The sequence below is a fragment of the Mus musculus genome, chromosome 14 (assembly GCF_000001635.26).
Source record: "Mus musculus strain C57BL/6J chromosome 14, GRCm38.p6 C57BL/6J".
Classification (NCBI taxonomy): domain Eukaryota; kingdom Metazoa; phylum Chordata; class Mammalia; order Rodentia; family Muridae; genus Mus; species Mus musculus.
In genome coordinates this window covers 110,032,083-110,049,749 of record NC_000080.6, presented here as the reverse complement: position 1 = coordinate 110,049,749, position 17,667 = coordinate 110,032,083, and positions in this window count along the sequence as shown.

Genomic DNA, 17,667 nt, shown 5'->3' with positions numbered 1-17,667 from the left:
CATTCTAAAAATACGCATTTATTACAGCATTGATTATGAACATTAGAACTTTAAAAAAACATCAATTCAATTTTACTCTCAAGATGTTTGTAAAATAAATAAGATGGTATTCTCATTTTATTGAAAAGGAAAGTGCCCATGGGAAGTCGTGAAAGTTGTAAAGTTTTATGTAGCAAGGCAACAATCCTAGTGTCCACAATTTTAAATCTCATTTTGGGTTATTCTCAGTAATGAAATTATGTTTGTTCTTTCTAATAGAAAGTAAACTAATAGTAACTTCTTAGGAAAAGGTATTTATTTCTCCCCCAAACTATGCTATACTGCACTATGCTTGATGTGACCTGTGCTTTGGCAAATCTCTTACTGTTTCCTCATAGTTTAAACTATAGAACATGTTCTTCACTTCTGAAGCAGAAGAAAACAATGAAAGATTTTACACCGAGGTTTGTTGTTTTTGTTGTTGCTGCTGGAGTTTAAACAGTGGCAGTAGGGATGTCTTTCATTCTTTTGCCTGCTTGTGAGACCTCCATCATGCTGTGCTTGGTTGATACCAATGAGGGGCTTGCTGCTTTCTGAAGGGAAATGGACAGATGTGGATTAGGGAAGAGTAGAGGTACCAGAGGTAGATACTGCGTGGAGAGAAGGGAGGGGAGGCTTGAAGAGAGGATGTACTGTATGAGAGAAGAATAAATAAAAAAATGAAAATTATAGAACACGCTAGACTGCTCATGCTAAGGTTACTTTACCTCACTGTGAGAAATGTTTCATTAGAACCTGTGAGGTGGCTCCATGGGGAAAGATATTGCTATCAATCTTAATGACCTTAGCTTAGTCTCTGCAACTGGCATGGTAGCAGGAGAGAATCAAATTATCCACATTTTCATCTTACCTCTATCTGAACTCCCTAGCATCCAAAACTACTGTTGACATGAAGACCAGAAAAAACTGGAGACCTTGAAATAGAATTTATTACCATTACTTAGATAAAGCTAAAAACATAACTGTACTTTAATTTCAAGTTAAAATTTCACATTAAAATTATATTTTATCAAATTCCTAGACCCTTATAATAGCTGCACAATATTTTTATGTTAATATACAGTCAAATCAAAGAAGTGTTATTCATTTCTCAGAACTGTATTAGATAGTACACACTACATGCTTATATGTAGGTGTGAAATAATATCAAAATCTTATTAACTCATATATACAAATATTCAGTGAAAAACAATTTTTTTATCAGCATATCTTTTGGCTTGACTTAACTTTATCATTTTAAAAATTACAAAATCTAGTGGAATAAATATATGTTTGATATTATCCTGTGGGAAGCGGTTTCTGCTGTGCCTGTGTGGCTTAATTGGTAAACAAGTAATGTGCGCAGGTGTAAGAGTAAATTCGTGCCAAGTCACTGCCCATCCCGGGGCATGGTGATGAGGCTCTGGGAGAGCACCCAATCAGGTGTGGACACACCACACTAAGGTGTATATAAGCAACGCCTTTTTGGTGCTTGGGGTCTTCCTCTTTATGTTGAAACTGGGGTAATAAAGTTGCTACAGAAGGATCCGATTTCTCACGCGTGTGTTCTTGCTGGCGAGACAATAGCGCGTGTGAGATTATCCTCTTACAATGATGCTTGTATATAATGAGGCATATTCACAGTCAGAATACAGATGATATTTTCCAGGATCCATCCATATGTGACTTGACTCTGACAAAGAATATAGGTAGAAAGTAATGTGTTCAATTTCCTGTTTCTTTAGAGTGTGCCCTATGGGTTTCATTTCCCATTTTCACCTACTCAATGACTGCCATATGGCACAGATGGTGAGTTCTGAGACTGGCTGAGTAAAAAAACAATCCACAGAGATTATAAACCACACAGGCAAGTAGCTGGACTCCAGATGACAATGTGAAGCAAAAACAGATCAAGTTGTACATGACGGAAACATCATGTTACTGTTTACTTATGTTAAAAATTTAAATATTCAGTTGTTATATCCTAGGTTACCAATTACTCACTAATGAAATATGCTAATTAAAGTAACCAGAGAGCACATCAGCTCACTGTCACTAATTAAATGTGAAAATTTCAGTTGAAGTAAGCTTTATAGTAATGGAAGGTTCTGCATGCTATTGGAAGAATAAAGAAATCATCCGTTGTACCAACCTGTGAATCGTATTATTGTTTTAATGTAAAAATTAACCTTATATTCTTTCTTGCTTCCCCTCTCTTTTTCTTCATTCCTCCATCTCTCTCTCTCAGCCTTTTCCTTCTTTTTTTCTTGTTCTCACAATCTCTTTTGTCTCTCTCAAAAAGACAAATATTTAAAGAACCCCATACTTTGATTTTAGACACTCTAATACCTACAAAGATCTTTTGTCAATATTGGAGTTGAAAGGAAATGATAAGGTACCCAAAAGATGGATGCTGTTCTGAGTCCATTGAAAGATTCTAATAGACTTTTATTTAAGTATTTTAGAAGTATCCTCTGTTCTGGTTTGTTCCAGTTCCCTGCTTAGGGCTGATAACCATGGCCCTACATTTTCTTCACATGTCTTTGCAGCCTTTAGTCAATGACTTCCTCTCCTTCCAACAACTGGGAGTTATGCTAAAAAATGTCACCACTGCATTTTGTATTCTTCTTAGATCATCAGTTCTCAACCTATAAGTTGAGATTTTTGGTGGAGTCAAATGAATTCTACAGGGGTTGCCTAAGACCATCAGAAAACACAGACATTTACATAATGAGTCATAGCACTAGCAAAATTATAATTATGAAGTAGCAGTAAAAATAATTATGTGGTTGGGGGTTATGACAAATGAGGAACTGTCTTAAAGCGTCACAAGATTAGAAAGCTTGACAACCACTGTTATAGATAATCACACTGGAGCTGTTCCCTAACCGCCACACAGAATTCTCATACTTGTGTCAAATAAACTGGATTGGTAAATCTCTAACTGCAGGGTTTTGTCCTCAGAAGGTAAAGTGTAGCAAAGGCAGATCTAAGTTGAGGCAAACCAGAGCACACATCAACAAAATACCAGTTCTAGACATGGCCTAATTTAGCTGGATATGACTGCCAGACAGAGGTCCTGGTTTCTTACCTTCTTTTAAATAATGCATCCTTATCTGGAGGCCATGCATGAGTGTACAAGAGAAAACTACATCTCCGACATTAATCCTACCCAGTGGACAACTTAGAAAATAATATCTAGCTTTAATTTTAAACAGGTTATATCTACTCACAGTTTCAGTACAGATGCTAAATGGTTTAAGAGATAGAGTTAGGGATCTTGGTGTAATAATAACATATCAATAAGGAAACACCTTGTCAAGAGAATAGCTCTGCATCATGAATAGCTAACATATCAGTTACAAACCATCAGTAACTTGGTAAAAGTCATACTCCTTAGGCAGGTTCGTTTGTCCTCAGAAGTGGGGTCCTCATAAACTATGTTATGCAGAATAAGTATTTCTTCAACGGGACAATGTATTTTATCTTCCTAGAAATCCTGCTCCATTACTCAGTCTCTTATTGAGCATAGGCATGCTACTTCAGAAATAATTTCTGAATTACCCAGAAATCTTTTACAATATCTTTTGTCTTGCATTTTCCTCTGCCTTTTACCCTTCCTTACACTTTCTCAAGAGCCCCCTCCCTGCTACGACATTGCCTGCCACCATGGGGCTGACCTTTATGCTGGCTTCTCTCAAAGATTTTTTCCCTTCCTTTGTCTAATTTTTCTCGTTCAGAAAATTATCGAGATTTATGGGTTTCATGTCTTACTTGTTTTTTTTTTTCACCACTAGTAAAATTATCCTTGTAGTTCCAAAAATATTTAACTGAAGGCATTGCTATTTTTAAACCCAATATATCACATAAAATTTAATAAGCAGATATGTAACTGTTAACATTTTCAGGATCTTGGAGATGCAAAATGTAATTTTAGCTAGATTACAAATTATTTTTAGCTAAGGGCTGTGTTATGACTCCTGTAATCTCACTGTTCCAACATGTAGAGGAATCTCTTATTTGTCTGATTATATTTGCCTGAGACACTACACATGGATTGCATTTCCAGAATCTCTATTTTTTTATACATATTTTGCTGAAGGAATATGCCTGAAGAATTGCTTTTTTTTTTTTTTTTTTTTTCATTTCTACTTTTCCAGTTACTCACTCATGGTCATTCTTCTCTACATTGAAAGCAAACAAAAGATATTTTATCAAACGTGGCATACACTTCTGGAAAACTATGGTAAAATCAAGGAACTAATTTGCTTTTAGATGAGATTATGTTCACAGCTAAATAAAAATCCTGAATGACAATGCATTTTACTTGATAAAAGGGAAAAAAACCTATAGCATGTATCTCTGCTTGTTCTGCTAGATGGCCACATTAAAATCAGAAATTATTAGTACCATTTCTGTCATTTAAGAACTTATTATGTGTACTCAAATTGAAAGGGAAATAAGATACTTTATGATACAATTTATGATATTTTTAATTGGTCTAATTATACAAACTGCCTTTGCCAATCATTTTATGTGTAAACCGTTCCACACATACTGGGCAATTTAAATCTGCTGTTCAGAAATTTTTATATCATACAAAGTAATATTGTACTTCACATATCTATTGACCAGAAATAATAAAATTTCAGCTCAGTATGTCAAAGAATTTCTCAAAAGTCTCAATAGTAACATTCAATAAATATAAAGATTTTAGAGATAAATATAAAACAATTATGTATGAATCAAACAAATATATTTTCCTGTTAGACTTTTGATGCTGATAATGAATTCTCAGAAACATCTCTTTACATATATACTAGTTTTATCCTATACATTATATGATTTGAAATGAACACAGATGAGAAAAATTAAGGTATTCAGGTAGGCTTTGGTTTTTATAAAGACAATGAAATAGGAAAATCAAGATAATAAACTATTGCCAAAAACAAAGCAAAAAACAAACAAACAAAAAAAAAACCAAACAAACAAAAAATGGAAAAAGAAGATGAAAGAGGTGAAGTTTAGAATTGATTAAATAAATTTACTGTTTCTGTATTTAATTTTTATAGGATAGGGGAAAGGATTGAAGAGAAATGCTAAAAGAAAGGTTGTGTGATTTGGAACTGTATCATGACATAACTCACCTCTTTATTACATTATTTATGGGAATCATCAAGCTGTTTGAATTCTGCTTAAGTAACACTTAGTGTTCTGGGGAATTTTTAAACAATTTTTAGGTTTTAGGTGTAAAGTTAACTTTCTTGAGTAGTCTTACCCTGTAAAATCCACATCATTTTGATACATTAGTTCTTCTTTGAAAACTATAACTTTGTGAAGTAAAACACTAATTAAATAGAAATAAGTTTACTTAGTAACCCACACCTTTTCAATACAAAAGAAATAAACTAATGAATATATAGATTTGTATGAAACATAAAGTGCTTTAATTTTTATTGGTAAGCTTTTAAATGTAAAAAAACCTCAATAAATTGTTGTAGGAATATAATATTTGTAGAAAAAGGACAAAATAAGATATGTATTATATTCTAAACTGGCACTACAAAAGCTAGAAAAATGAGAGATTCTAAAAGCCTTTATAAAATGATCCTTGTGAAAACTAGAAGAATCACTTAATAATGATGAAGGGAGTTTAAAATGAATGAAAGATTTTAGGATATATTTACAAAGAAAGTCATTGAAATTTATAATTAAAAAGTAACTCACGGGCTGGTGAGATGGCTCAGTGGGTAAGAGCACCCGACTGCTCTTCCGAAGGTCCAGAGTTAAAATCCAAGCAACCACATGGTGGCTCACAACCATCTGCAACAAGATCTGACTCCCTCTTCTGGAGTGTCTGAAGACAGCTACAGTGTACTTACATATAATAAATAAATCAATCTTTAAAAAAAAAGTAACTCACTTGTTTATTGATCATGGAATAGGATGTACTGTATTAAGAGGACACTTCTATTTTTGCATAATGATCGAAAAAAATGAAGGAAAATTGTAAACATTACTGAATGTATGTAATTACCAGAAATAATAAAATAAAAAAGCTTCCACAGTTTTCAAAACTATTATTTAATTGCTTCAAAATAGCTGGAAATTGGAGTGAATGTACAATATAGAACAATTTCCTCTTACTATATAATAAAGGTAAGTGAAAAGTGTGGTATCCAAAATAGTTTGAAAACAAAAGTATAGCATATAATTTATCTACAACCTTTTCATAGAAACACCAAAAATACCCATGATCAGCAGCTGGGACAAGCTCCTGTGGGCTTACATCTGCAGCCAGGAGGTGGAGCTGACCCACAAACTTCTGTGTGCCTTCCCTGCCAGAGGAGAGCTTGCCTCCATGGAGTGCTCTGATACCAGGACTCAGAGGACATCTCCATTTTCTCTCCTGTGACTCAGTAAGGCCAAACCACTTAGGAGAACACAGGCCTCAGAAACAGCAAAGTTTCTGGGACAGGGTCTCACAGGCCTACATCTGTAGCCAGGAGGGGGCTGTTCTGCAGCCCTCTGTGCATTGTTCTCATGAGGAAAGAGCTGGTCTCACAGGAGTGCTGACACAGGCTTACAGACTCATGGGAAGAAGAAGCTCCAGACAGAGGCAGCAAGAACTTCTAACACCAAAGATTACCAGATGGCGAAAGGCAAATCCAAGAAACTTACCAACAGAAATCTAGACAACTTGCATCATCAGAACCCAGTACTCCCACCACAGCGAGTCCTGGATATCCCAACATACAGGAAAAGCTAGATTCAGATTTAAAATCATATCTTATGAAGCTGATAGAGGATTTTAAGAAGGACATTTTATTAATGTCCTTAAAGAAATAAAGGAGGACACAGCTAAACAGGTAGAAACCCTAAAAGAGGAAACACAAAACCCCTTAAGGAATTACAGGAAACCCAAACCAAACATTGGAAGGAACTGAATAAAACCAACCAGGTTCTAAAAATGGAAGTAGAAACAATAAAAACACCACAAAGGGAAATAGCTCTTGAGATAGAAAGTCTAGGAAAGAAATCAGAAGTTGTAGATGCAAGTATCACCAACAGAATTCAAGAGATGGAAGAGAGAATCTCAGGTGCAGAAGATTCCAGAGAAAACATTGAAACAGCAAACAAAGAAAATGAAAAATTCAAAAAGATCCTAACTCAAACATCCAGAAAACCCAGGACACAATGAGAAGACCAAACATAAGGATAATAGGAGTAGATGAGAATAAAGAATTTCAACGTAAAGGGCCAGCAAATATCTTCAACAAAATTATAGAAGAAAACTTCCCAAACCTAAAGAAAGAGATGCCCATGAACATACAAGAAGCCTAAAGAACTCCAAATAGACTGGACCAGAAAAGAAATTCCTCCCAATACATAATAATCAGAACAACAAATGCAGTAAATAAAGATAGAATATTAAAAGCAGTAAGGGAAAAAGGTCAAGTAACATATAATGGCAGGCCAATCAGAATTACCAGATTTCTCACCAGAGACTAAGAAAGCCAGAAAATTCTGGACAAATATTATACAGGTTCAAAAAGAAGACAAATGCCAGGCCAAGCTAATATAACCAGCCAAACTCTAAATTACCATAGATGGAGAAACCAAAGTATTCCAAGTCAAAACCAAATTTACATAATATCTTTTCACAAATCCAGGCCTTCAAAGATTAATAAAGGAAAAAATCCAACACAAGGAGGGAAACTGTGACCTAAAACAGCAAGAAAGTAATCTTTCAACAAACCTGAAAGAAGATAGCCACATGAACAGAATACCAAATCTAACAACAAAAATAACAGGAAGCAATAATTACTTTTCCTTAATATCAATGCACTCAATTCCCCAATTAAAAAGACATAGGCTTAGAGACTGGCTATGTAAACAGGACCCAATTTTTTGCTGCATAATGGAAATCCACCTCAGGAAAAAAGACAGATACCACCTCAGACTAAAAGGCTGGAAAATAATTTTCCAAGCAAATCATCCCAAGAAACGGCGTAGCCATTCTAATATCAAATAAAATCGACTTTCAACCTAAAGTTATCAAAAAACACAAGGAGGGGCACCTCATACTCATCAAAGGTAAAATCTACCAAGATGGACTCTCAATTCTGAACTCTAGGCTCCAAATGCAAAGGCATTCACAGTTAACATAGAATCTTACTAAAGCTCAAAGCACACATTGCACTGCTCAAAATAATAGTGAGCGACTTTAACACCCCATTCTCATCAACTGAAATATAGAAACAGAAACTAAAGATAGACACAGTGAAACTAACAGAAGTTATGAAACAAATGGATTTAACAGATATCTGTAGAACATTTTGTCCTAAAACAAAAGAATAAACCTTCTAGTGCAATAAGTACTTTAGGAAGAGCTGTAGATGGGTGCGACCTGTCATAGCACATGGTGATTCACGAACAGGAGATCAACAGTTGTTGATCTTAAGGACAGCAGTTACTGAAACACAGGCAGCTATTTCTATAAAAAATGAGGGCATAGGTTCGTTATATTTAATGTTATGTTAAAACTGCAGAGATAAGAATTATATACTACTGACCCTAAATAATACAGTAAGCATATAAAGAGAAATATTTAAATTATTGATTTATTTTTGAGCAAAGTACTTCCATCGTATCTAATATAGAAACATCTAAAAACACATTTTCTCCTTCATGTAAATGCATTGCAAATGACCCAGATCAACATTCTGAAAGTTAAGTAGATTCTCTGGCTTCTTAATAGGATTTAGCTGCGTATCCTCAGTGTCCACGTTTCTGCCTGAGTGAACAATAGCACAGAGTTAAAATATTAAACAGATTCAATATTAAATGCATGGTTCCTCCAAAAACCATGTATTATAACACAAAGCAGAGAAAGATTATGTAAACTGAAAGATTGCCTGCTGGCATTCAATTTTGTTTTTCGTTTTTTTGTTTTTTTGTTGGTTTTTTTTTTTTTTTGGCATGTACCATACATAATTGCTCACTTAAGTAGTTTAGCTCATAGATAAATTTTATAAATGCAATATTCTAATGATTTTTTCATGCCATTTGTGAATAATAAATAACAATATAAAATGTAGATGGTTGCGGTTTTCAGATGCTATCAGACATACATGGAAAATGTCAAAACTACTACACATAGCAAGCTTGGCTGTTTTCACAATGTTAGAGATTTGTAAGTAGGTGAGTGTTGGTGAAATCATGACTCTGGTATAATGAAAAATGAATTCACATATGTAGAATATTAACTCATTGAGACAAAATAACTAGTTGTGTCTATTATTTAGAGACAAAAAAATCAAATATTTGTGCTCTTATTTCCTATAGAATTGAATATAGTTTATATTCATTTGGTAAAGGATTGAGTCTATTGTTTTTCCTCACCAGAACTGTTAGCATATGGCTCAGAAAATTAGGTAGTAGAATTAAGGTAAACAACAATAAAAGATGCAAATATAAATAATCATATTACCCAGGTTAAGTCATTATCAGAAAGAAAGAAATGTGTATGGTTTCCCAAAAGAAGATCTAGTAATCTACAGGAATTCATATAAAATTGTGTATTGAATACATGACATGAACTTAGAAGTAAATATTCATAGGAGGTCGAGGAGACCAATAGAAAAATAAAATGTGAGAAAATAGAGGGTAAGGAAAGAGGCACAGTAAATTATATGAAACTGAATATGTAAATTTAATATTTAAAATAATTAGCCAAAATTCTTTTCAAAACATATGAATAAAATTTATACAAATGGAGAAAATCATGTGAAATAAAAATATTCTAAGTACTTGAAATTTTACTCTAAAACACATGGTAAGGATGTTAAATACTATGTAATTTAAAAGATAAATAAGAAAAAGTTAAAGAAATAAAAGAATGAATACTGAATAACATTAGAAAAGGTATAATAAGGCATTTTCTTGTAGGAATGAATGTATGTTACATCCCAAAGCCTATTTTTTACCATTGTTTAACATGCATATATATATATATGATCCACACATATTTATACTAGAGCTTCCTCCATTCAAATATTGAAATTTCCATTGAATTGAATTTACAAGGAACCACATATCTTAGTTAAGATGGACAGTCAAAATACTGCTCACATTTTCTTTCAAGCTTGTCTATAAATCATGAATGTGAGGACGAGGTAGATCAGACTCATGCCAGTTGCTCTATGTTGCACTGAGGGGACATTCTCACTCAAATTCTGTGGTAGTTTTGGACATTTTAACAAAATACCTGAAAACAAAAACAAACAAACAAACAAAAACAAAAAAACAAAAAACAAAACAAAACAAAATAAAAATGATAGTCTGTAATAATTTCCAAGGCTCATAGGTTCCGCAGGCACTTCCCAGTAAATAGTTTCAAGAACTAAGAAGGATATATTTTTGAAATGTTTTCTGTATCTCAGTATCATAGTCATTGTATGAGTGCAAAAGAGAGGTGGGCCATCAGCTCAGATACCACCTAGGGTATATTCTAGGGCCTTGAGTTGGTCCACTTCAACATCTATTCCATCTAAGAACTGCTAGAACAAGTGGACGAACTGGTCAAGGAGATCCAAAGCTGCAAGCTCTCCATTACATTGGTCAATAACAGGATATCCAAGAGATGTCCAAGTGAGATTCTAGTATTCATACTCTTTTCCTAATATTGGGTGTTGCCTTGTCCAGCCTTGATAGGAGAGCTGTTTTGTTTTGTTTTGTTTTACTTGTCTTATTGAATTTTCTTTTGTAGTGTTTCATTGTTTTCTCTTGGATCTCTAAAGCATTGCGTGTGGGAACAAGCTTGGAGGAGTGTATGAAGGAAAAGCTAGGCTTCTATATATTAAATTGGAGTAGTACCTTTGTCAATATGAATAAATAAATAAATAAATAAATAAATAAGGAAAGAAAGAAAGAAAGAAAGAAAGAAAGAAAGAAAGAAAGAAAGAAAGAAAGAAAGATAGATCCTGGTGTGGTGGCACGCCTTTAATCCCAGCACTTGGGAGGCAGAGGCAGGCAGATTTCTGAGTTCCAGGCCAGCCTGGTCTACAAAGTGAGTTCCAGGACAGCCAGGGCTATACAGAGAAACCCTGTCTCAAAAAAAAAAAAAAAAAAAAAGAAAGAAAGAAAGAAAGAAAAAAAGAAAAAGAAAGAAAGAAAGAAAGAAAGGAAGGAAGGAAGGAAGAAAGAAAGAAAGAAAGAAAGAAAGAAAGAAAGAAAGAAAGAAAGAAAGAAAGGGGGAGTCACTTTCATTAGGGTTTGTATTAGGATTCATAAGTAACAATGTCTTAATCAGGTTTTGTTGCTGTGAAGGGACAATGTATCCACAGAAATTCTTTCAAGAGAAATCATTTAATTAGGGCTTGCTTATATTTTCAGAGGTATATATAGTTAATTATCATCATGGCAGGAAACATGTTGGGACACAGGAAGTTAAGGTCCTATAGAAGAATCTGAGGGTTCTATATGTGGATACATAGATATTAGGAAGGGAGACTGGCACTGGGCATGGGTTGGGGGTTTTTTAAATCTCAAAAATCAGCTCCAGTGACACACATTCTCCAACAAGATCACATCTGATACAAAAAAATAGTATCACTTCCACTGCCTAAGCATTCAAATGTATGAGCCTAAGTGGGTCATTCTTACTGAAACCACCATACATAAGGAAAACCTTAAAAATACCAGTGAAACACCATAGACATCTAAATAACTCTACACTCATCTCCAATATTATCACTCTGTGATGATCATGGAGTAAATGCTACTCAAAAACAATTCAATGCTTGTAAGCCAACTGAAAAGAATTAAAATGTTTACCACATGCAAAAAATATGTTTATAAATCTCAGATTTACAAATAAAAACAAAAAACACAAGTACAGTCCACTCAAATGTATTTGTAGATGCGAATTTTGGTTATATGAATCAATCTTAATAAAACAATGGGTGTATGTTTTCACTTATATTGCACATTTCAAATATCAATTAATTATGCTGAAAGAACAGCTGTTCTTTTAATAAAACATTTTCATAAAGAATGTTTTTAATTATTATTATATTGCCAAAATGAATTTATATTTTTTTTAATTAATTTCAAGCATTATCAGATGTGCTAAACTGACAATGTGGAAAAGCAGTAATTTAAAATCAGGAAGAAGCTGGAGAGCTGGCTCCTCCCAGGACTCAAAGGGAGGGACCTTAGATGAAATGTCCTATAGTAGGGACAGGGAGTAATAGAGCCCACCTCCAGCAGGAAGACAAGACATCACGTGAGAGATGGGGTTCCCATCCTACAGTCACATCTCTGACCCATAATTATTCCTGTCTGAAAGAATTACAGGGATGGAAATGGAGAGAAACATGAGGGAAAGAAGATCTAATAAGAGGCCCAAAGTGGGATCCAGATCAAGGGGAGGTAGTCCCAAGGCTTGACACTATTCCTGAAGCTTTGGAGAGCACACAAAAAGGGATCTGCCATGACTGCCCTCCGAAAGACCCAACAAGCAGCTGATGTAGATATTTGCACCCAACCAATGGACAGAAGCAGTTGAACCACCTTGTTGAATTAGGGAAGGCTGAAAGAAGGTGAGGAGAAGGGCAATCCTGCAGGAAGACCAGCAGTCTCAATTAACCTGGACCCCCGATATCTCTCAAACACTGGACCACCAAACAGACAGCATACACCAGCTGATATGAGGCCTCCAACACAAATACAGTAGAGGACTTCTGAGTCTGCGTTCATTCAGGGATGATGCAACTAACCCTCAAGAGACTGGAGGCCCCAGGGTGTTTAAAGGCCAGATGGGTTGGGGGTGGGGGTAACAATTTGGAGACTGGGTTGGGAAGAGATGTGGAATGTGGAGCAATCAGAGGGTGGATGGGAGGTGAGGGAATGGAATATGGCATGTAAAGAAATAAATTAAAACATTTTTTTTTAAATCTGGAAAAAAAAAAAAGAAAACCAAGCATGGGAGAGCTGTATTCCCAGCAACTCACCAGTCTGAAGCAGAAGGATCGTTTTGGGCTAACATTGCAGACCGATCTATAAAGCATGGAAGGAACTCACGTCAGAAAAAAAAATAGCAACAGATTAGAACACAGTACTAATCACCAGTAACAACGTATACTTCCAGTTGTGCCAATCAATTGGAAAAATAACTAAGTTTTTATACAAGTTAAGCTAAGTTTAAGCTTTACTATTTCCAAGTGTTGAATACCATTTTATGAGTTTTCTTACCAACACCAATTTCTGCTAAAAGACCAAAGTGTATTCACACAGTAACTACTTTCTCTATATTATACATATTAATATTAAAAATAATTGTTTAATCTTTCCTCTCACTTTTATCTCCCTCTATATTATATATAAAGTATGTCTTGGGATACCTAGAAAAAGAGACTGGTTTGTCAGACATTCAAACATGGCTCTAAATAGATGCCAGAGGATTTAGTGTAGAAAAACAGAGCTTCAAGATGAATTTCTGAAAATATAAAGAGCTCTAATAACTTTAGGATACTCCTTAACCTATGAGTAAACACTGAATCATCTGATGTTTTGATATCTCTTACATTTTGTGATTTTTTTTACATAGAGAAGTAAAAGCATATTAAATTTTAATTAGAGCAATTAATAAAGGTTAATCTCTGCTATGTACAAATATATGAAAAATATTATTTTGCCATGTTGAAATTTAAAAATAGTGCTTTATGCTTTTATTATTGTTCATTGTGAGAATCATACTGAATATTCCTAGGTGACTGTTCTAGGTCACATCCTTGTAATCGTAGTGCCTATAAACGTGCAATGTTTGAAGTTTATGATCTGCTATTTTAGTTTAATACATCATTAGTGTTTTTCTGATTAGTTTCTGTCACATTGACACAGTAAGGAAGAGGAACGTAACCCAAAGAATTCCAATTGTTTTTCTTGAATATATGTGGGGCATTTTCTTGATTAGTAATTGATACAGAAAGGCCCAGTACACCATTACCTGTGCCATGCTAATTCAAGTATGATCTGTATAAGAAAGGTAACCAAAGAAGCCAACAGGAGCAAGACAGAAAGCAGCCTTTTCCCATGTTTTCTTCAAGAAGTTCCTGCCCTGAATCCTGATTTGGTCTCCTTTGATGGTAGCCAATAAATTATAAGGCAAATCAAAACTTTCCTGCTTAGGTTGCTTTTGACTATGATATATCATCACAACAGCAAAACAAATTAGCATGACTTTGATATTTATATTTTGACTTGAGACTGAGTTATAAGATTAATAGGCATCATTCATTTTGACTCTTGAGTCTATAAGACTTTCAAGGGCAAGCTCACAAGGTAGTTCCACAGAGATAATTGAAACTTCAAGTGAAATATGAGTATATTCGTGAATGTCTCTATTTCTGACAACTGAAACCATAACTTAAAGTAGGAAAATAAATAAAATAAATTAGACCTTTGTAAAAAATTCATTATTTATATTTTTAGTTTACCTTCATATTAATATTCACTATCACAAAACTAGAGAAAAGTATAACTAATATGTATCAGTTGATGACATCTAATATCATACCATATGAATAACCTTTCCTGATATTTTCATATGGACATTAAGAAAATCTTTGACTAATTGGTACAAAAACACAGCTAATTGAAAGTTACGTTTTTATATTTTCTGTCAAATATTTTATTACTCATGTTTCAAAAATAAATGGAAAATTTTTTATCATTATCCTTTCACAACCATAAGTTATGAGATTTGAGATGATTATAATCATATATTAGAGATCTGTACTATATCAACATTTAAATTTGAATACAAGAAAAAATTTATAGCATTGTTGCCTAGTATCTAAAACACAAACCCACAAAAACACATGTAATTTTCATCTGAAAAGTCAAAGAGAAAATATAACATAAGATTATTTTTAAAACATTCTCACATAGCAATAAAATAACATTAATTACTTATTCAAAATTTACACGCTTTCTCCCATTACTTTACTTTCGTACTGTTTTCTACCAGGTGGTTGCATTCCATTCTAGTAACCTGGGTTAGAAGCAGATTGGTTTTGTTCCTTGAAACATAAAATGGATAAAGTGTGGTTATAACATGGACCAAATTATGATTAGACATTTGGAACTGTTAAACATTCCTCATCCATATTCCACAAATGAGAGCAGTAGTAGCAAGGATTTTACAGTGTGTATATTGCTTGTGGTGAACTCTTATTAAATATCTCTGAACTATTGTAGTCAGAATTTCCTGAGTTTCTGAAAAATTGGGGTGCTGCGAGGTCTGTGCAACACGGAGAGTATGAACCTTCCACATCCTTCTCACAGTGTATTGTCTTTGCATCCCTTCCAACTGCCCCTTTATTCATATACATTACAATATGCTTCATAATGAGTAAGAAAAGCTAGAACAAGCCCTCCATTGAGTGCTACAAGTCTACCTACCAAATTATTAACCTTAAGAAAATAGTCATGAATGTTGAAAGTCCTAATTTTGAAAATATTGCCACAAGTAAAAAAATACTCTAGTGTAATTTAACCCTTATTCAAAATCATCTGATTCCACACTCAAGCAGATAGATAGTTTTAGAGTGAAATGGAATTATCAAATAAACATATAATGATGAAAAACACAGAATAGTGAAAAAAGTACAAATACATTTGGTCCCAGAAATATATTTTTATTATTATCTGAAAGCATAATAGTTTATGGATAGTTTTAGCTTTTTCTTTTTCTCCCTTAAACAGAAAGACCATTCTGCCTATTGCATGCTTTTGTCTCTCTGTGGGTGTTTTACAGTGTGTGTTTGTGTTTGCATGTGTGTGTGTGTACATGTATGTATATAAAATAAAAGTAATGTATTTTAATTTTGACATATTTATACATAGTGTATCTTAATGTTTTTGAACTGGTATAAATTTAGTGAGTAAAAATTAAGAGAATAATTTTGTAGAATTTTGAAACTTTTCTTAAATAATGAACAAATTCTACTGTATTCATTATCATTACTATTTGAAATGAAAATCTACAAGCAAAATATATATAGATGTGTGTCTGTGTGCGTGTGTGTGTGTGTGTGGGGTATGTGATTCTTAGTCTTGACTGTCAAATCTATAGATTTTAAAATCATCCATAATTTAATTCTCTTAGGTTTGTCTGGAATATGCTTCCAGAATGATTTGAGTAAAAATTTACCCTAAATATAGGTGGTATAAACCAATAGGGAACAATCTTTTATTAATTAAAATGGAAAATTAGAATTTCGACAGAACAGTCACATTCAACTGTCTCCGAAACACAATCAATATGCTGTTACCTCACAGATTATCAATGATTTATGAATAAGTATAATTTACATATTTCTATATTTCTTCATTTATATACAAAGCTAGGTGGTTAGAAGGTTGTCAATCACCAGCTTGGCATCCATATAGCAGACATTCATATGGTGGGTACACTGAGGCAGGCAGCCATTGGGGGGGTCAGTGTTTAGAGCTGCTAAGGTCATTGGATTCAGATACCTACAGGGGCTACAGCCAAAAGCATCTAGTGTTTAGAGAAGTTACTCAGAAGACTTTTTTTTTTTCCTGAGGGGACAAAGCTTAAGTTACTGGGGCTGGCATTCCCTGTGGCCAATAGAAAACCTGTGAACTCTTTTAACTATTTAGGGCTGGCAAAAACGAGTAGGAAAACTCACACATACAGACAAACACATCCTCAGTGAACTTAAAATTAATCTACTATGTGATACGTCTGTATTAGTCAAGATCATATTTCTGAAGGATTCTTTACCATATCCCAGAAATTTATGTTCATAACTGTCTTATTTAAAATAGTTAGGGTATATAAAGTCTAGATGTCAATGACAAATGACTGGATAATTAACACAATTTTTCACCTACTATGAAACTCTCAGTAGTTCCATGATGCAACTTAATCTTTATAAGTTTGAAAGAACACCAAGGTTTCAGAAGACTCACAATAAAACACTTTAATTTTATAATTGAAAGACCAATTGTTTGATTATTTGAAAGGCCAAAACAAAACAAAGTAAAGCAGTATTTGGAAAGATTAATTTTAAATTATAGTGCTCATCTATGTAATTTTTAACTTGGTATATGTGCAGTATTATTCTGTCAATCATCACTGTAATACAATCAGAGGTGCTGTGCTTACCTGCAAAAGGCTATGGAAAGTTTGGGTTTATTAATATTTCCTTGCAAAAGGAACCATAAAGCAGTCTCATCACTCATCTGAAAAATAAAAGGCTGGTGGGATCATGGAAAATTATAGGGGATTATAAATGATAAGTAGATTACTGCACCATGTCCATGAAATTTTCCAAACCAAACCATTCCACTGAAGTAGCTGGCAGGAGTTTGTGATTTAGTCACACAATGATGAAACATAACAGCTCAAAGCAAATAAATCAAATAATAATAAGAACTGCTTCTGTGATTAATGACAAGACTAGTCTCTTGATTGAGAGTTGTGTGCTTTCAGAGATCCCAATGACCGCTTGAAAAATTGGCAATATACATACTTAGGTGGACAAGAGAAAGCCCATCACACCTGAATGCTACACAAAGAACAATAGTCACTTGAGCAGTGCTGACAGCAGAAAA